The sequence below is a fragment of the Sus scrofa genome, chromosome 16 (genome assembly GCF_000003025.6).
Source record: "Sus scrofa isolate TJ Tabasco breed Duroc chromosome 16, Sscrofa11.1, whole genome shotgun sequence".
Lineage (NCBI taxonomy): Eukaryota > Metazoa > Chordata > Mammalia > Artiodactyla > Suidae > Sus > Sus scrofa.
Genome location: NC_010458.4, coordinates 71,314,664 through 71,336,993, shown reverse-complemented (window position 1 = coordinate 71,336,993; position 22,330 = coordinate 71,314,664). Strand labels below are relative to the sequence as shown.

Below are 22,330 nucleotides of genomic sequence, written 5' to 3'. Positions count from 1 at the left end.
ATTTGTGTGAACTGCACATGCAAACAAGCTTGATAAAATCTTGATAGTAACTGGAGCTGGGTGATGAGTACAGGAGAGGTTAATACCGTTACTCTCTTTGCTTTGAATTATGCTTGAAATTGTCTACAAAACATTAAGATAACGACCTTTAATTAAATGATTTCTGTTTCTTATGAAGGCTCTGAGCCTAACATGGACTCCCTTGTTATTAAAAAAAAAAAAAAAAAAAAAGATTATGGAGTTCCCTGGTGGTCTGGTGGTTGGGGATTTGGCATTGTCACTGCTGCGGCTTGAGTTCAAGCTCTAATTTCTGGCTGGGGAATTTCTGTATAATGTTGGCGCAGCCAAAAAAAAGGAGAAGATTAGCAAGTGAGAGGTGTTAGCAACTTAACATCTCCAAACCAAAACTTTCTCTTCCAAGTCATCAGAAAGCTTGGAAGACTTTTTTTTGGTGGGGGGGGGGGCTTTTTGCCTTTTCTAGGGCCACCCCCACGGCATATGGAGGTTCCCAGGCTAGGGGTCGAATCGGAGCTTTAGCCACCAGCCTATGCCAGAGCCACAGCAACAAGGGATCCGAGCCGCATCTGGGACCTACACCACAGCTCGCAGCAACGCCGGATCCTTAACCCACTGAGCGAGGCCAGGGATCAAACCCATGACCTCATGATGCCTAGTCGGATTTGTTAACCACTGAGCCATGACAGGAACTCCTTGGAAGACTATTTAAAAGGAAACAATTTACTTAGCAGATTCAGTGTAATTTCATGTGAAAAGTAATCTGCAAAACAAAACATGGTCAGTTTCCCACCTTGAGAAGCTCAGGTACCATAATGAGGCCAGGACTGGAGGCGGGAGGTCTGGAATCTAATTCTTGCTCAGTACTCTCTCGCTGATGTCCCCTTGGCCTGGTTTCTACCTCTGTAAAATGGGAGAAATCAGACCAAAAGATCTCTAGGTTCTCTCGTTATGCCAAGCTGTGATGCAGGAAATGATCCAAGCCAGGCACGACTCGTTGAGTCATTCGACAATCATTTATTCAACACCTGCTGTTGATGGGGCTGGACGCTGGAATGCACCTGGACAAAGGCCCTGCTTAGAGTCTGGATGTAATCTGTCATTTCCAAGAGAATGTTGGCTATTCTGAAAAAGAGACCCTTGGCCCAGTGGTATATGTTGGAAGGAGTATGAAGTTTTCTCCCCTGCTTTCTGTCTACTGAAAGACATCCTGATTCTTCCTCCCCAGACCTCCTGCGGATCAGAGCAGTTGTTGCCTCCCTGGAACCTGGGGATGCAAGGCTCTGAATGGCTAGACTGGGGGACATTCTTATGCTAAAGCAGAGGGTAGCAGCTGACCACCCTGCACAGGCACTGAGAGTGGGAGGAGGGACATTCCAGGGGAAAACTCAGATGCCGAAACTGGAGAAAGGGTCAATGGAAGCTGAGGGACAAAAGGTACCAGCCCACTGCCCCTTTTTATCTCACCGCAAGTGCTAGATTAAACATACCAGACTTTCCTATTCCTCTGTGGAGAGGGAAAGACTTGACTATACTACTTTTTAACTAACCCCATCAGTAGGAATCAATCCAAAGAATTGTGGGGTTTTTTTGTCTTTTGCTTTTTAGGGCTGCACCTGCGGCATATGGAGGTTCCCAGGCTAGGAGTCGAATCAGAGCTACAGCTGCCAGCCTACACCACAACCACAGCAATGCCATATCCAAGCCGATCTGTGACCTACACCACAGCCCACGGCAATGCCGGATCCCCAACCCACTAAGCGAGGCCAGGGATTGAACCTGCATCCTCATGGATACTAGTCATGTTTGTTTCTGCTGCACCACAAGGGGAACTCCCAAAGAATTGTTCTAACCTCTCTATCTCCATTTTCTCCTCTATAGAATAGGGATAATGCTATCTCTCCCCACATAGCAATTAAGATTGAGGGAGATAGTTCATGTACAAGGCTTATTAGCACAATGTCTGGAATATAAAAAAGCTCAATAAATGGCAGTAGTTATTTCCCTACCTCTTGTCCACTCAATCCATTCACCAGACGCAGAAAGCAACTCCCTGGCTTGACCAGGCTTCCTGGAGTATAACCTTCTTATCTGTAACCCCTGCTCTCAGTCCCTCATAGGATTCGGCAAACCCAACTTTGGCCTTGGTCATTTAATTTCAATTTTCTGGCCCCTAAGACAGTCTCCAGGTTAAAGGACCCACACAGGTATCCTTGTAACTCTCAGGAAGCCAATCAAATTGTTGACGAGTGCTCATGGAGGATACTAATGACCATAAAATACATCTGAATTGCTAGGATGGCTCTGACCCATTTTTTTGGCTCTTGAAAACGCTCCCAAATTCCCTTGGAGGACACACCCAGCCCTTCTCTCCAGTAATAGTAACCCCAGGCCATCCCTATTTGCCTAGTTCTGACCTGCCCTCGTCTCATCTCTGGAGCAGATCTTTGTACCCTTGGTTTAAAGAGGCACTTCCTAGGACCACCCTAACAATCCTAAACCCTTTAAAATTCAGCCTCCAGTGGATTCCTATCTCCCACATGGTCAAGGCCAGAATTCTCAGCTCACCTTCAAGATTTAGGGTACGGCCCTAAAAAGGAAAGAAAAAAAACAAAACAAAAAAACAGTTGATGAGAAGAATAGGCATTATAGGCATTGATGATCACAAAAACATGAAACTGAGACTGGGGTTTGGATGACAATTGCAGACTTAGCCTCAGCAACCTATTCATTAAATATTATTTTTGATGCCATAAAATTGAGATAATACAACTTAGAGATGTGTAGTTGAAAATGGGCACAATTTTTAAACAGCTCTCTTTGAGACACAGGATATTTTGCAGTTAAACAGAGAATAAAGGTCTACACACACACACACACACACACACACACACAAAGGTAACCCAATAGTTGACTCTGATGGTTTATATACCTTTCTTTCTCAGAAATAGAAACTGATTTTTAACTGGGAATGTGACAAATAGAATTTTAAGAACTGACTTTCCCAGGCTCCTAGTCAGGTGTAGTCATATAACTAAGTTCTGGACAAAAGAATGTACATAGTAGTGTCATATTCAATTTCTGGGAAATGTCTTCCTGACAGGATGCAGTCGTGGTGGGTGGAACTTATGCAGCCATTTTGGAACTTGAGGTTTACACTCCATGTTGAGTGAGCCCCTAAACCAGCCTGGGGCAGACACTGCTCTTTGCAGACCTCAGTTTTGCTCGGGGAGCTCTGTTCACAAGCCAACAAGCTGATCCTCCTAGACTTCCCTGCAGTGCAGGGAAGCCATGTGACATGGTTCTGGTCAAGGACTTGTAGGCAGAAAGTCGTGAAAGAAGAGAGCTTTTGCCCTTTGTCCCTTTCTCCTCGGGTTGCGGGCATGAAACTGGACGTGGGGCCGCAGGGGAGTGAAAGGCACCAGGAAGCTGACAGAAGGGACAGGTTGCTGTGCAGTGTGAGATCAACTTTTTTGGAATCAAGTTTCTGTGACACACAGAAGCATGCAATCCCAACGTGAAATGCAGCCCTATTCCTGGCTTTTTTGTTTATAGGAATCCATCAAGGCCCTTTGGGGTTTCTGCTGCTTTGGGTTGGGTGTTCTCTCACTTTGAAGGGAATAAATCAGGTTTCGGACTCTGAGGAGAGACAGGCGGATGACCTCTTCTCACGTCTCTGAGTCGAGTTGAGCCCCGTCACAGCTTTGAGAGAAAAGAGATGATATTCACTACACGGCGGAGGAGAATCACCTGATAGCTTCAGAGAACCAGCAAAGCAGGAATAGGAGAGAGGAAGAAAGTCTCAGGAGGCGGCCAAGAGCAGCCTTCGGGAAAACACAAAATGTGTTCCAGCTTCAGAAAGGAGCTGAAACAGTGTCTGGGGCTGCTGTCTGGGTCGCAGGCACAATTTTGATGACTCTACCGCCAAGCTATGTGGGGGAGGCTCCTCCAGCTCTCAGCAGATGGCAGTTGGCCCTCACGCTTCTGAGGCATGTGAAGAACGGCATTCTTTCTGGGGCTGGGCCTCTCCCTTCTGGACTTTTCCTCTCTCCTGGAGAGGGTCATGGAAAAGATGGAAGGAGAATAAGGATTCATATGAGCACGCACAAGCCTTAGCGTCCCCAAATCTGAAACCAAGTCCTGATTCCGCACCAAATGTTGGGGGATCTTGAGCAAAATCTTTCATCTCCCTGGGGCTCAGCTCCTTCCTCTGTAAAATGATGATGGTAACAAGTCGTCTCATAGGGTTGTGGCAAGGATTAGATGAGCTGTTAAAATGTCACATGAGGTGGTGCAGCTGGTTAAGGATCCAGCATTGTCACTGCTGTGGCTCTGGTTTGATCCCTGGCCCAGGAACGTGTATAAGCTGTGGGTACAGCCAAAAAAATAAATAAAATAAAATAAAAATAATATAAAAAAAGTACATGGAGTTCCCATTGTGGCTCAGGGGTAATGAACCCAACTAGTACCCATGATGATGTGGATTCAATCCCTGCCCTTGCTCAGTGGGTTAAGGCTCCAGCTGTGAGCTGTGGTGTAGGTCTCAGATGTGGCTCAGATCTGGCATGGCTGTGGCTGTGGCTGTGGCTGTGGCTGTGGCCAGCAGCTGCAGCTCCAATTCGACCCCCAACCCAGGAACTCCCATATGCTGCCACTCATGGCCATTTCCTTAAAAAAAAAAAAGAAAAGAAAAGAAAGAAAAAGAAAAAAGAAAAAAAGAAAGAAAAAAAAATTTTAAAAAGAAAGAATTACTTAGGGGGTAACCATTGGGAAACCCAGTAGAGAAATTATGGGATCTCTAATACTACTGCTTCTTATGTAACTATAATGCAGCTTTGCAGCTTCTTATGTATCTATACTTATTTCAAAGTTAAAAAATAATTTTTTAATTAATAGGAAGGAAGAGACAAAAAGTTCACTCAAGTCCCGGGTGTAAGGTCTCATAGTTTCCTAGTGGTTGGTAGTAGGTGTGAGGGGATGAGAGAACATGACGGGGCAGGAATGGTTTAATTAATTAGATTGGATCACGTTTAATGCTCCTAGATATCAAAGTAAAGATTATAGAGCTTTTAAACAACTGGTGCTGTGGGACTTTGTTTTTTCTGACTGTGGCTCTGCCCAGACTAGGCCATGGAGCTGGGAGATTTTCTGGGGTTATGCTCTTACACAGGCAGGTCAGCTATGCTGATCCCCTTATGCTGCTCCAGCCCAGCTACGCTCCCAACAGGCTGCCCAGCAGGCCCAACCCCCACAGCATTCCTCTCAGAAATGTGGTCAGGACAAAAAACAATACCTCAGCCCTGGGTCTTTCCAGAACTTTCCCTAGGATACCACGTCTCCCAGGCCATGGCCTCATCCCATCCCACCTCTGCCTCTGGAATGGATCAAAAGCCTCTGGTGCTGGAGAACAGGAGCGTAAAGACTGGGGGTGAGCTCATCCACTCACAGCTCCAGGGACCCCCCCAGGGTTCCTCGTCCCCAGATCCTCCTGATGTCCTAGATGACTAGCTGATTTCTCATCGCCTTTGCTTGGGAGGAAAAGTGAGTGACCGCAGGGAAGAAGACCCTGCCACTGCAGCGACAGTATGCATATAGCACAGGGAGCGGGCTGTGGGGACGAGGCCCAGAGAGGGCACTGCCTTTGGGGAGGTCATTACCTCTGCACCTAGGGTGTCAGACCTTTGCCAGTTACAAGAGTTCCCCCTGTGGCTCAGCGGTAACAAACTCGACTACTGTCCATGAGGACGCAGGTTCCATCCCTGGCCTTACTCAGTGGGTTAAGGATCGGGCGTTGCCGTGAGCTGTGGTATATAGGTTGCAGTCACAACTTGTTCTGGGATCTGGCATGGCTGCGGCTGTGGCTGGTGGCAGCTGCAGCTCTGATTTGACCCTTGGCCTGGGAACGTCCATATGCCACACTTATGGCCCGAAAAGCCAAAAAAAAAAAAAAAAAAAAGGAGTCCTGTCGTGGCGCAGTGGTAACGAATCGATAGAACATGAGGTGCAAGCGATCCTGCCTTGTCAGGGAAGGATGGCGGCGGAGCTGGGGGGGCAGATGCGGCGGATCCGCGTGCTGTGGCTGGCGAGGCAGCGGCTACAGCTCGATGACCAGCCTGGAACTCATATGCGGAGCCCAAAAATAGCAAAAAAAAAAAAAAAAAAAAAAGAAAAGAAAAAAACCTTTGTGGGTTTTGAAGTTCCATTACATCATTTTTGCAACATTGGAGGATTGCCTCACAGACGACGTGAGAGACATGGTCGTGACAGATACCTGCACAGTCGCTGCATCACGGATGGGCTTATGCGAAGGTGGAAAGTTTTGTCTCTGCACCCCGGGCATATTATTCCCTGTGCCAAGCTGCTGAATTAGACTTCGAGATGTTGATGAAGAGAAGTTCCCTGGTGGCATAGTGGATTAAAGGTCCAGTGTGGACGGTGCTGTAGCATGAGTTCGATTCCTGGCCCGGAACTTCCGCATGCCATAGGTGTGGCCAAAAAACCAAAAAACAAACAAAAAAAACGATGTTGGTGAAGGAGCATAAAATTGAGGCAAAGCATGGCCTGAACGGAGGAGGCATCCAAGTAGTTGAGGAAGCGGCCCTGGTCCCTGGTAAAGCTGTGCTCCGCCTTCAAGCGCAGCCGCAGGAGGCGGCATCTCTTAGTGCAGAGATTGAAATACGGACTCTGCAGGGGCACTGCCTAGATTCAAATTCTGAGCCACACCAAGGAGCAGGGTGGCTTTGGGCAAACCTAGGTTGCTGCATCCTTTCCTGTAAAACAACCCCCCCAAAAATGTTTTTTGGGCCACAACTGTGGCATGTGGAAGTTCCGGGCCATGAATCAAACCTGCGCCATGGCACACCAAGTCACTGTGGTGACAACACCAGATCCTTAACCCACTGAGCCACCAGGGACCTGCCCCCACAATTTTTTTTTAAATGTACCTCTCTCTCAGGGTTGTTGTGAGGGTTCAGTGAGATAATTAATACATGTAATATGCTTAGTTTGGAGCCTGGCAACCTAGAAAGTGTACATTAAATGCAAGCTATTATAGTTAATGGTAATGAATAGTGTGAAGACGTGTCAGTACGTGGCCCAGCCCTGAGGCAAGTTGCTGGTGATTTCCAGTAAGTCTCTCAGCTGGATCATTTCTGGATCATTTCTTCCTCCACTGAAGAAAAGAGAGCGCTGAACCCAGGATAGGCTTCTCTGCTCTAAAAAGCTCTGAAACTCTTGAGGAAAGCCTGAGCCTCTCCTTGCTAAGCATCTGCCACGGCTTTGAAACACTGAGTTATAAATGCCTCAGTAAACGACACCTCCTCCAGGGAACTCCCAGCCCAAGAGGCAAGGCTGCTGAATGACAGGCTTTTCAACATGTTTGGCCAGGGCTGTGCTGACTCAGAAGAAACAAAGAGTACAGTTCTCAGTCCTGAAGGTAACGAGAATTCCCCTGCCAGTCCCCGGAAAGAAAGCCTACTGTCAGCTCACAGACCGGGGCAGGGCTTTCATAGAATTCTAGAGTGTCAATACTGGAAAAATCTCATTAGGACTTTCTAGTTCAGGGGTTTTAAGCTACATTCTCTAAGTGCTTCTGCTGTTCCACAAACTATTAATATACATCTCATTTTGTGTACCTCAAGCTGTATTTAAAACTCTGACTCACAACTAGCAAAGACACCAGTATTGGTCACCTGTTAAATTTCAACACATCAGAAATGAAAATCCATTAGTAGGTCCTGGCAGATGCTGCTGGTTTCCCCCTCATTCTGTCCTTCCCTTTTCTCTTTGTTGTGGAAACTACAGTTGGGTGGATCCATGGCCACCCAGATTAAAGACTACATTTCCCAGCCTCCCTTGCAGCTAGATCTGGCTGCGTGATGAAGTTTAGGTCAGAGGGGGTAAGGAAAAGTTGTGAGGGCTACTTCTGGGGGTTTCCTTAAAGCAAGGGGGTATGCTCTTCTTCTCATCCTCTTCTTACTGACTCTAATACGGGCATGATGATGGGGCTGAGTCAGCCACCCTGGACTTTGAATTGGAAGCCCACGTTAAAGATAGTGGGCAAAGAGTTTCCTTTGTGGTGCAGCAGAAATGGATCCAACTAGAAACCATGAGCTTGAGGGTTTGATTCCTGGCCTCGCTCAGTGGGTTAAGGATCTGGCATTGTTGTGAGCCATGGTATGGGTCCCAGATTCTGTGGCTCAGCTCTGGTATTGCTGTGGTGTAGACCAGCAGCTGTAGCTCTGATTCAGCCCCTAGCCTGGGAATCTCCTTGTGCCGAGTGGGGCCATAAAAAGCAAAAAAAAAAAAAAAAAAAAAGGAAGATTGTTGGCAAAAAGCGTGTTGAGTCTTTGATGATCTCCGAGTTCTTATTACCTTGGGTGCCTGGACTCTTCACCTCTAGACTTCATTTACCTGAAAGGGACATAAACCTCTATTTTATTTAAGCTGCTGTTATTTTGGAGTTTCTGACTTTTGCAGCTAAACGTAATTGACACATTGGTGTTCTCAGTGATTAGAACTTTAGAATGCATTAGTATACAATCCTTGTGTAGTTTACTGAATGATTCTGAGGGGAACACCAGTTATAACTATCATTCAGGTCAAGAAATAGACTTTCGCAACCACACAGAACACTATGTGCCCTGACTCATTCCCAGCTACCTCTTTGTTCCTAAAGGCACCTCTATCCTGACTTTTATAGTAAACATTTCATGTTGTAATGATGTAATAGTACCTTAAAGACATCTTGGTTAAAAACTTATCTGTTGTCTATGGGATAAAGTTTGACTTTGGCCAAAGTTGTCTTCTGGCCAAAAGTTAGAAAATAACTGAAATAATTTGACTGTCTCATTTTACAGAGGGAGAATGTGAGGCTCAGAGAGGGAAAAGACTTTCTTTTAGGTTGTTTTTTTTTTTTCTTTTTTTTTGGTTTTTTTAGGGCCTCACCCACAACATATGGAAGTTCCCAGGCTAGGGGTTGAATCAGAGCTTCAGCTGCTGGCCCGCACCACAGCCACAGCAACATAGGGTCCAAGCCACGTTTGTGACCTACACCACAGCTCACAGCAATGCTGAATACTTCACGCACTGAGTTCAGGGATCAAACCCACATCTTCACGAATACTAGTTGGGTTCGTTACCACTGAGCCACAACAGGAACTCCAAGACTTTCTAATATCAATCAGCAAGTTAGTGGCAGAATGAACTAAGACTCAACTCTCTCCGATGCCTTAACATTTCATTTTCCAGTTTTTTTCTAGAGGAAGGGACCCTCCATAGAAGGTACCAGCCTTACCCAATGACTCAAGGATGGGAAAGATTGGCAAATACAGCTTCTTTCTAGGGCATTCCATCCTCCTCCGCATCACAATACAGCTCTTTTCATACAGATCTCAGGACAGAGAGGCCACTGGTGGTCCTCCCCAGATGGCTTTGCATTTAGACCTAAAAGGATGCATCAGCAAAGATGGAGTCATAGTCATAGAGCCATGCAAGGAGGATGCTAATTGGATGACGTGATCTTCTCTGCACCCTCAGACCCATCTCTCCCATGGTGCCCTGTGTGCCCAGCCCAACACACGGAGGCCCTCAGAGACCGCTGTGGTTATGTGAAATGCTGAGTCTCTGGAACTAAGAGAAGTGAGTGAAGAGATACGGGCTGGAGCAATCCTGAGCTTTTCTGCCATAGTCGCTCAACTGTTGGGGCCAGCATGGGGCTACTCCCCAGGATTTCAGGAGAGTCCCTCACGCTCATGAAAGTCAATTATTGTGAAACGTCAGTTGTTGTGAAAGGTGCCCACTGTGCTTTCCTGCGGGACATGGAAGCACCTAAGATCTCACACAGCCCGTATTCCACAGGTCTCTCTCTCCCAGATCCTTGGGCATTTAAGAGTAGGCCTATTGGCTTAAGCCTTATGCTATGGATTAAAATTAAAATTGGCATTTAGCAAAGATGTTATTATTCCATGGTTGGGGGTAGGGTTGTGTTCTGAGGACTCAAAATTTGAGAAACAATACAAATTTTACCTCCTTTTTGAAAATTCATGAAGTACGGTATTAACCTATCCAAGTATCTGAGAATTGCCACAGTAGAGAATTTTGCTTGATTTTGACTGACTTGGGATTTTCCAAACTTTTTCTGGCTGTTGGATCTTGTGTTTCATTAATACCATTTTGCATAGAATAGTTTGGCGAGTGATGCTGAGCCCCTTTGATGGCTAGAGGAGGCATTAATACACACATATCACAGGTACAATGTGGCTCGAAAGCCACCTTTCTGGCCCAGGTAGCCCATCTTTCTGGAAAAGTACTGAATTATCCCATACTCTGTAAAAATCCATTCCTCATAGTCCCAAGAAGCAATTTCGGATCTGACCTAATCTTGCCCAGTCTGGGGTGGGTTCCTAGGGGGAAAGCTGGCTGGGCCCCACAGCCTGGCATTGGGCTTGTTGTACCAAGAGCTCTGGCCAGCCGGCAGCCACCCAGTGTGTGTCTGGGCTTGTCGGTCCTTCCTCTCCCTGCCCTTTTTAGAACACAGCTGAATGGCTCCAGTCTTTCAGCTTTGCTCCCGGCCAGCACTGGACCCCTCGAAGTCTAGCCAGCTTGTCTCCCACCCGCCTTGATAAACACCGCGTCCAAGCTGGGAACTACAGCATGGAGCTGTTTGTTCCCTCTTGTACCCCGGGAAGCCTCCCCTTTCCCTGGGCTTCCTTCCCAGGGCCTTGGCTGCCAACCGCTTTTAAACTCATCTTCAGCCCAGTCACCTGAAGCAAAAGAGACTCGCAGAGGGCCTGAGATGAAAGAGTCTTTAATCCTCTGGCTTTTTTAAGTTTTATGTTGAGCAGGAAAAACTTATTTTCAGAACAAATTATTGTGAAGAACTTACCAGTTTATAGAACAGATAAATAAGGACATTTAGAGGAGTGTGTGTGTGTGTGTGTGTGTGTGTGTCTGGGTCACAGCTGTACAGCAGAAATTGATAGAACATTGTAAATCAACCATGATAGAAAAAATAAAAATCTTATAAAATAAGGATGTTTATGGCAGACCTGTTTATTCCAACAAAATACTGGGAAGAAATGAAATGACTGGTTGCTAGGGAAGGGGTTTAATAAAATTATGGTGAAGTCATACAATGGAATATTATGCAGCCACCTAGCAGAGTGAGGCAGTTCCCAACAATCATAACAAAAGTCCCATGAAAACACTTACCTTATGTAGAAACTATTTGGTTAATAATTTAATTTTAGGACAAAAGTAAAAATTACTCCTCACATGGTTATAAGGTACCAGCTCCTATGCAAACTTGCCTGGTATTTTTATGGTCCTTAAATATGGTGACCACACATCCCAGGTCACCCAGAACTAAGGAATTTTCCAGGATGTGGGACATGAAGTAGTAAAAGTGAAAAAGTCCCAGGCAAAAAGATGTTTGGTCATCCTATACTTAGCACAAATTAAGATTTTATCTTATGTATTTTATTCTTCAATTTATTTTTTTGGCTGTGTCCACAGCACGTGGAAGTTCCTGGGCCAGGGATCAAACCTGCACCACAGCAGTGACCATGTCAGATCCTTCACCACTAGGCCACAAGGGAACTCCCTATTTTATTTTAATTTTTAAAAAACTTTTCTAAAAAATTGAAGTATAGTTGATTTAAAACATCATGTTAGTTTCAGGCCTACATACAACACAGTGATTCAGATACATGTATATATTTTCCAGATTCTTCTCCCGTATAGATTATTACAAATTATAGATTATTACAATCATTACAAATTGTATTGTGCTATACAGTCCGTCGCTGTGGGTTATTTTATATACAGTAGTGTGTATATGTTAATCCCAACCTCCTAATTTTAAGGACTTGACTTTAGAAAGAATAAGATTATTACTATTTTAGCCCCAGTATATTCACAGATGAAATTGAACCAGTATTTATACTATAAATAGAAGGACAAAACTATGTGGATTGATACGAAGCATGGAATCATTTCAAGATGTTGTGATAAATATGAAAAAAGTGCAAAGTACAGAACATTGTGCTGAGGAGGCTCCCATTTTATAAGTTTTCTCCCTTGTTTTTCCTGAAGGTCAGAGCAAGAGGGCAGTAAGGGATTTATCCATATAATATAAAAAGGAAGTTGGGGACTTCTTGTCTGTTTGTGTACCCCATCATAAGGAAATGGCTGGACTGATTCTTACCAAATGTTGAGTATACATTTGGGATGGTTTGACCAGAACTATAGGTATTTTGGGAGTTTTCTTGCAGTCGAACGGGTTAAGGATCTGGCATTGTCACTGCAGTGGCTTGGGTTGCTCTGTGGCATGGGTTCCATCCTTGACCAGGGAATTTCCAGATGCTGCAGGGGGAGGCATTGGAAAAAAAATATCTATCTATATGTATATATATATATATATATAGAGAGAGAGAGAGAGAGAGAGGAAGGGAGGGAGAGTTTGGCATTTGAAAATTTCATTCTAGGAATCCTTGGAGGGTACTTCATAGACGTCATCATTCTCCAGAGAAGCTGGCTCTAGTTCAAAAGAGAGGCCCACATAGTCTCCAACCAGAAAAGACATACAGGTGTGTTAGGGTCCACTGACAGAGAAAACAAAGAGTGGTTTCCAATGAACGTCCAAAATAAAGGGGTCCCAAAGTAGACTGTCCGAATGGGAGGCCTCAGTGTGCAACCTGCTTCCCACATGGATGATGGAGTCAGACGTCCACGTGTGTAAGGATGGTTCATGATGGTTCTGAGTGGAGTCATTCTTTGGATCTTAAAGCCTGCATTTGCAAATGATTCCTGAAAGATGCACATGAAATTGGTAATAGTGAGTGTCCTTGAGGAGGAGAACCATGGATCTAAAGTGAACTGGATGTTTCTTTTTCATTGTGTAGCCTTCTGAACTGTTGGCAATATTTTCCATGTTTATATATCAAGTCTTTTAATTTATGAGATATTTCAAGAGTACAAAGAAAGGATAGAGTATCATAAAGTTACTGTCTTGGTATCTACCTGATGGCTTTGGCAAATCTTTATGTTTTGCCATAAGTGGTTACACTGAAAAACCTACAGTTCTCTTCTTGTGTCTTTTTCCTTTACTGTCACACAGAACACTTCTGACACTTCTGGTCACCAAATGAGTGTGTGTTTTTCCCACACCAAGCATTCTGTGACACCAGAGGGGTGTCCTCTAATTTAATTCAATTCTGACACTACCTACATGGAGATAGTGTCAGATCCCACAGGGTAAGGATTCAGTCCCAGGAGACTCCCCTACTCAGAGGCTACTCGCAAGTTGTAGGTCCCCAGGTCACCCCTAACTTCTCTCTGATTTGGCTTCAAATCAGAGGTTCCCATGACCCCCACCCCTTTGGCTTTGATGATTTGCTAAAACAGTTCACAAAACTCAAGAAAACACTTATATTTACCAGTTTATAAAGGAAATGATAAAAGATACACTTAACAGCCAGATGAAGAGCTGCCTAGGGTGAGGTCTGGGAAGTCTCAAGGTATAAAGGTGAGGTTCTGTCCCCATGGAATTGGGGTGCACTGCCCTCCTGGTACACGGATGTGTTCACCAACCTGGAAGCTCTTTGAACCCAAATTATTTGGGGTGCTCTACATGGACGGTCATGTCATCTGCAAACAAAGTTTTATTTCTTCCTTTACATTCTATATACCTTTTATTTCCTTTTCTTGCCTTATTGCATTACAAGGACTCCTAGAACATGTTTGAAAAGCAGTGATGAGAGGGGACGTCCTTGCATTGTACCTGGGTTTAGTGGGTACCATTAAGCATGATGTTAGGTAGAGGTTTTTTGTAGATATTCTTTATCAAGTGAGGACACTAAGAGTTTTTATCATGAATCGATATTGGAGTGTGTCAGTATTTTTCTTTAGCTATTGATGTAATCAATATGATTTTTCTTTTTTAGCCTATTTATGTGATAGATTACATGAATGGATTTTCACATGTTGAATCAACCTTACATACCTATAGTGGTATATAATTCCTTTCATACATTGTTGGATTTGATCACCTAATATTTTGTTGAGGTCTTTTGCCTCTATGTTCACAAGAGACAGAGGTTTATGGTTTTGCTTTCCTGTAAAGTCTTTGTCTGGTTTTGGCATTAGGGCAATGCTGGCCTCGTAGTCTGAGATTGGAAGTATTCCCTCTGCTTCTATCCTCTGAGAGATATTGTAGAGAATTGGTATAGTTTCTTCCTTATGTTTGATAGAACAAATAGTTCATCTTAACACATAAGAGGACCGGGCTATTCCTCTTTCCCCTGCGGGGAACCCTAGGTTTCTGTAGAATACAGTTTGAACTCACTGCTCTAGACCATGAGATTGACAGAATTTCTCTGTAAAAGGCAAGATAGTAAACATTTTAGCCTTCATGGGCCATATAGTCCCTGTTGCAACTCTTCAACTCAGCCATTGTGGTGCAAAAACAGCCACAGATAATGCGCAATCTGAGATGAAAATGTATCTAAGAACCATTTAATGAAAGAAGCCGGTTACAAAACATCAATACTAATAAAATGATTAAAATGCTTACTGAGTACTTACTACACAGTAGCCACTGTGCTAAATGATTTATGTGGGTTTGTTTGGTTATTTCTCAGAACCGCCTTAATGTACCAAGGCAGTGATCTCCAATTTACTGATGGGAAAACAGTGACCTGGGTGGATTATATAACTTGCCAGTAAGATATAAAGCTAGAATTTAAACCCATGCAGCCCAACTCCAGACCCTGTGCTTTGAAATGCTGCAGTATATTGCCATTTATATCTATATCTGTATCTATTTATCTGTATCCATCTCTAGCTAGCTAGCTCTATATCTATCTATCTATCTATCTATCTATCTATCTATCTATAAGCTTAAAAAAGAATCGGGAAGGGAGTTCCCGTCGTGGTGCAGTGGTTAATGAATCTGACTAGGAACCATGAGGTTGCGGGTTCGATCCCTGGCCTTGCTCAGTGGGTTAACGATCTGGCGTTGCCGTGAGCTGTGGTGTAGGTTGCAGACACGGCTTGGATCCCGCATTGCTGTGGCTCTGGTGTAGGCTGGTGGCTACAGCTCCGATTCGACCCCTAGCCTGGGAACCTCCATGTGCCGCGGGAGCGGCCCAAGAAATGGCAAGAAGACAAAAAATTAAAAAATTTTAAAAATTTAAAAAATTTAAAAAAAGAATCTGGAAGGATATACATCAAAAGTGAAATGGGTTCTCTTTGTCATATGGAGGCATGGTGGGGCAGTGATATATAAATAAGATTATTTTAATATTCCTTTTGGCTGTACCCATGGCATATAAAAATTCCTGGGCCAGAGAGCAAACCTGCGCCACAGCAATGACCCAAGCTGCCACAGTGATACTGCTGAATCCTTAACCCACTGTGCCAGAAGAGAACTCCTATTTTATTTTATTTTATTATTTATTTATTTACTTTTTAGGGCTGCACCCATGGCACATGGAGGTTCCCAGGCTAGGGGTTGAATTGGAGCTTCAGCTGCTGGCCACACCGCAGCCCATCCAATGCCAGATCCAAGACATGTCTGTGACCTCCACCATAGCTCAGCAATGCTGGATCCTTAACCCACTGAGTGAGGCCAGAGATCGAATCCACGTCCTCGTGGATCCTAATCAGGTTTGTTGACCACTGAGCCCTGAAGGGAACTCCGAGAATTCCTATTTTAATTGTACTGTTGTTGCTTTTTTCTGTTTTTTGGCAGCCCTGCTGCATCTCATCTCGGAGCCAGGGATGAGGTGTGAGCTGCAGTTGCAACCTCTGTCGCAGCTGTGCAACGCTAGATCCTTTAACCTATTGTGCCAGGCCAGGGATCGAACCTGTGTCCTGTCATGGCAGAGAGGCCACCAGTCCCATTGTGCCACAGCGGGAACTCTGAGAACTCCTATTTTAATTTTTTATAATTATTCTCTGTCATTATCCTAAGTTAAATATTTACATTAAGAGGCAGGAGACCTTTTGTTTCTAAAGACCAGCCCAGTTCTAACATTCTAGAATTCCTTGAGGCCCCTGCCATCTCTGGGGGCGTCTGAGGAGGAGACAGAGGCCTGAGGGATGGTGGGAGGGCCTGGGGACTTGAAGCTCTTAGAGGCTGCTACTCCCCCCTCCCTCAACACACGCACACAGCCTCTGCCTTCCACCTCCCCACTACCCCTTCCTACCATCTCAGTGGCTTTTCTAGCCTCTCTAATTACCAGGAATATAGAGGGCGACTTATGTTCTGTTTAGACCAAAAAAAAGGAGTCCAAGGCCCACAAATGCCTGCCTCAAGGAGGGTGATTTCCGAATGGCACCCTGGGAGGGGCAGTGAGTGAGCAGGGTAGGGGCCAGGCCTGATGTAGGGTGCAGCCTGACCGGGCGGCCCCAGTCGTTTTATGAAGCCGTAGGATTCAGGGGCACGTTCCCCAAAGTGTAAAACAGGAACCAGCCCTGACCAGGCAGTGGCCACATGCACGTCAGGTGCTTTGTGGGCTTTACCAGGGAAAGAGGTGCCACCCCAGATGAGTCGCAGCTCCCAGATGAGAAGGGATTGTGTAACCTGCCCTCACACACCACCTGAGTGAGGATCTGGTGCTCTGGACACAGTCCAGCACATTCCATGCTGCACCAGGAGCTATGTGAGGGGACATAGGAGAAGTGGGGGCCCAGGGCCCATTGGCCTTTGCCTGGTTTCTTGGCTTCCACTATCAAAGGCATCACCAGGAGTTCCCGTGGTGGCTCAGCAGTAATGAACCCAACCAGTATCCATGAGGATGCAGGTTCAATCCCTGGCCTTGTTCAGTGAGTTAATGATCCAGCGTGGCCGTGAGCTGTGGTGTAGGTCACAGACATGGCTTGGATCCCACATGGCTGTGGCTGTGGTATAGGCCAGCACCTGCAGCTCCGATTCGATCCGTAGCCTGGGAACTTCCATATGCTGAAGGTGTGGCCCTAAAAAGACAAAAAGGCATTACTGACGAGGCTAGTGATCGGGTGGTCAGAGAACTTTAGCTCTGTCCCTGAGAAGGGCTGATGGGGTGGGGCGATTTAGGGTGTTCCTTAGGGATGGGGCAGGGAGAGCAGGTTCTCTGAGGAGCCACTAGACTGATGATCCGTGTGTCAGGACAAACCCAGCCAGTTGTGAGAAGTGCTCAGGAGGTAGGTGTGGGCTCAGCACCAGAACTTCCACTCACAGAGCTGTCCAGAACGGAGCCAGCTGCTCTGGGCGCCCCCTCTCAGGGCTGTGCAGGCCCAGGCGTGGGGCCACCATCAGAGGGAGGGGCTGTGGACCCTGGGCAGAATGACCAGCCTGGTGGTCTTCCCAGAGATCCTGCAATGATGGTAACAGTAGCCAAGCTGAGCACCGCCTGTGTGCACACGTCATCTCATTTCCCTCTGAGAAGGTATAGTTATTATACTTATGTTATTTGAGAAAACTGAGACCCTAATCACTTAAGCAACTTGCCCAATCTCATGCCTCAGGGAAGCAGCCAGACTGGCACTGAACCCATCTGTGTGTCTGCAGAGCCTGCATTCTTATCTAAGACCCAGCCTGCTTCCAGCTGTCTGGGGATCTGTGGTCCTAAAAGGATTAGGATGCCAGGAGCCCAAGATAAGCAGACCAATGGGAGATAGCATCCTTCTTTCCGGAGGCGTCGGTATTTTTTCCAGGGCTCCATCTGACAGTCATAAGATTTACAGACTTTTCCCTTCTTAGGAAGCAGATCAGGAAACTTGTCCCCCTAACTAAGTGGCCACAGCCCCTAAAGACATGGACATCTAAAAGCAGCTCTGCTGGTCACACCCCAGCAATGACAGACTTGGGATTTTTAAGAGACTGGCACTAATTAAAGGAGAATGCTGCAGAGAAGGCCATGACCTCAACAACCACCGCTCACCTCCCACACAGCACGGTGCTTGAGGGGCCATTTTTCCTTCTCACAATCAGCAGGGTTGAAAGGACCTACATCCAAAATGTTCAAATTCCCATTTTCAAACTTCAGATCATATAATTGGGAAATTTTTGCCCAGAAAGATTGATGTGTGGGATGCTACCATCAAGCATTAGGCATCTCATGGAGGGCCCACTGTGCTGCGATGGACGACGGCGTCTCTGCAGCTCTTGGACACAGGTTCAATCCCCAGCCCCACAAAATGGGATAAGGATCCAGCATTGCCGCAGCTATGGTGTACGTTGCAACTGTGACTCTGATTTGATCCCTGGCCCTGGAACTCCATATACTGCAGGCTCAAAAGAAAAAAAAAAAAAAAAAGCATCTGATGTTCTTATTTAAGTCTCACAAGAGTCACCTGAGGTGAGGAAACTGAGCTACATGAAAGAATCCCTTACTTTCCCAAGGTCACGAAGTTATTAAGCGGTGGAGGTGGAATTTGAATCCAGATCTGCTGAAGTCCAGAGCAGAGCCGAGAACCTCTGAGCTGCAGGAGGAAGCCCAGTAGGTAAAACGGCATGCTGAGCTGCCTTGGTTTGGCATCTGAGACTGTTCCCTGTGCCCTGCGGAGTCCTTGGGGATCCTGGCCAGCACCAGAGAGCCGTTTGAAAAACTGAAAACAAGTCCCATGTCCAACAACAGTTGAATGCATGTCACTTTGTGGTACAGCCATTCAATGCAACACTACTCAGTGATACGAAGAAATAAATTATTGATACCTCAGTAACATGGGTGAATTTCCAAGTTGTTGTGCTGAGTGGAAAAAGCCAGACAAAAATGAGTTCATCCTGTATTATCATATTTACATAAAAATCTAGGAGCGGCAAACTAATTGACAGTAGCAGAAAGCAGATGTGTGGGAGTGGGAGTGGCGGGAGGGGTGGGAAGAAATTAGCAAGGAGCCCGAGGGAACTTTCCGAGGCAATTAAGGTCATCACTCTCTTGTTTGTGTGATGGTTTCATGAGTGTGTGGTGTGTGCGCACATCTTTAAAAATTACGTATGGGCTAAAATCATGTGCAGTTTATTGAATGAAATTATACTGCATTAATGCCATTTAAAAAAAAAACACTCAATAGTCAAAAACTGGTCTTTAACAGGAAGTAGAGACAGGAGGTGATGTGCTCAAGTTCACCCAGAGCAGAGGATCCCCTCTGCAGCCCGCACGACCCTGAGCAGTGGACCAAATGATGGGCCATCTCCTGAGTCCAGCCCCCGGCCCTGCCCCCCGCACCCTGGGGACTAGTGTGGCTTCTCGCCAGCCCTGGGGATGTCAACACTGAGCAACGTAAGGCTTTGGCTGCTTTTGCTGCGGGGTGGGGATGGTGAGCCCCAGGGGTGGCTCCAGGCTGCTGTACTCACACCAGGGACCTTTGACAGAAACATATACCTTTTATTTTTTATTTATTTATTTATTTATTTAGGTCTTTTTGCCATTTCTAGGGCCGCTCCCACGGCATGTGGAGGTTCCCAGGCTAGGGGTCGAATCGGAGCTGTAGTCACCAGCCTACACCACAGCCACAGCAACGCAGGATCCGAGCCGCGTCTGCGACCTACACCACAGCTCACAGCAACTCTGGATCCTTGACCCACTGAGCGAGGCCAGGGATCGAACCCGCAACCTCATGGTTCCTCGTCGGATTCGTTAACCACTGAGCCATGACAGGAACTCCCAGAAACATACACTTTCTAAAAGGATCAGACTAGTGATCTCCTCTGTAAGATCAACTCCACAAACACCTCCTGCATACCTACCATGGGGTCCGAGTCTGTCCAGGTCCACGGCCACCCAGGGACCAGATGAAGATGAATGACACTAACACAGGGCAGGACGTGCAATCAATGCCCCCATGTGGCAGCTGTTACACACCCCTCGAACACCCCCTCAGGGCCTGTTCCGCACACAGAGGGAAGAGGTGTGTGGCCCGAACCTCGAGGACAGGAAAGACACGTGGATGAAAAGATTTGCCTCAGCACTGCAGCTGGGAGGATAAATGCTGTCAGGGCCAAGGGCAGAAATAAATGACTTCCAGTTGGGGAGAGGTTTTGTGGAGGCTGTGGTATGCAAGGGAGGGGAAGGAATTTGTGTATGGAGACGGGCAGCCGTGGGGAGGCCATTGAGATCATTCCTTTTCAGGGCACCTGGGAGACCCAGGAGGTGCAGCTGGCTGCAGGAAGGGCTGGAAAGGCCAGGCAGGTGGGCCGGGGTCGGTGCCAGAGAGAGCCACCTGCGTAACATGTGGGCACATCGGCTCCCCTGCCCCACCCAGCTGTGTGCGCTCCACCAGCTGGGCTGCTCCCCCAGCTCCTTGGGGCCTCGGAGAACAGAACCAAGGGCCTCGGCTGGACACCTGGATTCCAGCCGGGATGCGGGGAGGTGGGGGTGGGGTGGGGGTGGAGGAGGATGTGCGATGTGGGCAGAAAAGAGCCAAAGGAGAGGCACTCCTCCAAGGACCACTGGCCCCAAGAGGCACCAGTGTCTCTATCTTTGCGTGTACCCAGTGGGCCAGCCAGCCTGAACCAGGTCTCCTGGGAAGCTGTGGAAATGGAAGAACTCAAGTCTGTACTCCCAGCGCCCACAGAACGCGTCTCCAGCATCGCCTGCGGACAGCCAGATGCAAAGGATACTGCCATCTTGTGGCCAAGAAGCCCAGATACCAGGAGGGCTGGGAGAGTCCCTGTGCCCCCGAGGGACCACAAAAGCAGAAGTGGCTGAGACTTGTTTTGATACTTTCATGATGGGACCACCATTCTGCTAACACACAGTTCAGAGCAGGAATAAAGTCTTGCCTAAGGTCCCTGAAGTAGAGTTACTGTGTGTCATGCAGATGAGGAAACCGCCTCCAGGAGAGATGAGGTGACCGGTCCGAGGTCACAGGTGGCCAAGGGCAGAGCCAGGTTTCATCCCAGGTCCAGCAGTGCTGGTCCCTGGTCAGTACCCAGTAGATGGTCAAAGCAGTGATTCGTAGCGTATCTGCCAAGAACTTTCAGGAGGAACACAAGGTCAAAACCATTCCCACAAGACGCCCTTTTCTCTTTCTCTTCCAATCATGCAGTCAAGTTTCCAGAATCTAAATGCTAGGCAATGACCTCATCTCATCCCGAAGGCTAATGGGATATAAATAAGCTCATGTATCCTCATTTCCAAAATTCCTGTTGTGATGTCTAATACAGCATAGCCCACATAATCATAAGCTCTTTAAGATGCTCAGTAGTTTTTAAGCATGTAAAAGGGTCCTAAGATGAAAAAGTTTGAGAGCTGCTGGATTATGACAGAACACTGTAAATCAACTATAATGGAAAAAATAATCATTTAAAAAAATTTTTTTAGGGAGTTCCCGTCATGGCTCAGTGGTTAAGGAATCCAACTAGGATCCATGAGGACATGGGTTTGATCCCTGGCCTCGCTCAGTGCGTTTAGGATCCGGCATTGCTATGAGCTATGGGGTAGGTCAAAGACACGGCTTGGACCCTGCATTGCTGTGGCTGTGGTATAGGCCGGCAGCTGTAGCTCTGATTCAACCCCTAGCTTGGGAACCTCCGTATGCAGCCCTAAAAAGACAAAAGACCAAAAAAAAAAAAATTTTTTTTAATAAAGCTATACAAACAAAAATATTCCCTTTGTTTTGATATAATTAAATCAATTCTGTGAGGCACTTTTAGGCTGACTGCAATTTTAATTGCCATTTCTACAGGTCTTGGATTAAGTACACACGAAAAAATATTTGAACAGAACGTGCTCACTGAGTGATTTTAACTGGCAAGCAGTAAGTGATTTCTATGTGTGGCCTCACGTAACCCCCACAACCACCCTGTCATCACATCTTTTGCCTATGGACATCAAGTGCTTACAGGTGCCAGAGGAACTTGGACTCTGTCCCAGGCAGTGTGTCTTCACGGCTTCTTCCCGTTATTCCGCCTTAAGATTTTACATCCCTTACATGCAGTTCACTTGACAGACAAAAAGGTTTTCAAGATATGGGGTCTAAGGCATCCCCTGGTAGCCTAGCAGTTAAGGATCTGGCGTTGTCATGGCTGTGGCTCAGGTTCAGTCTCTGGCCTAGCAATTTCTGCATGCCACGCGGGCGGCCAAAAAAAAAAAAAAAAATTTATGTGTGTGTGTGTATAATATATCTAAGAAAGTAGCACAAAGAAAAGGGATTGCCAATCTGACCTAACATCTCCACGTACAGAGGAGGAAAAGTGAGGCCCACAGAGGGAAAGTACCTTGCAAAAGATCACATCACACAGCAAAGACTCAGGATCCACTGGGGCCTCTTACACCCTGCTGGGCGCTCCAACCCAAGCAAGTGTTGCAATCACGGCTGGCTCCTTCCC

The 22,330-nt window shown here is 46.4% G+C and overlaps 2 long non-coding RNA genes across 2 annotated transcripts in view; both read left to right on the top strand.

Annotated features, from left to right (window-relative positions):
• Positions 1-22,330, top strand: part of LOC110257252 — a 137,824-nt gene that overhangs the window by 98,028 nt on the left and 17,466 nt on the right. The window lies entirely within an intron of this gene.
• LOC110257254 lies at positions 15,722-22,203 on the top strand. The gene is made up of 2 exons (XR_002339619.1): positions 15,722-19,280; positions 21,688-22,203. It is a non-coding gene; the product is annotated as an uncharacterized LOC110257254 (long non-coding RNA).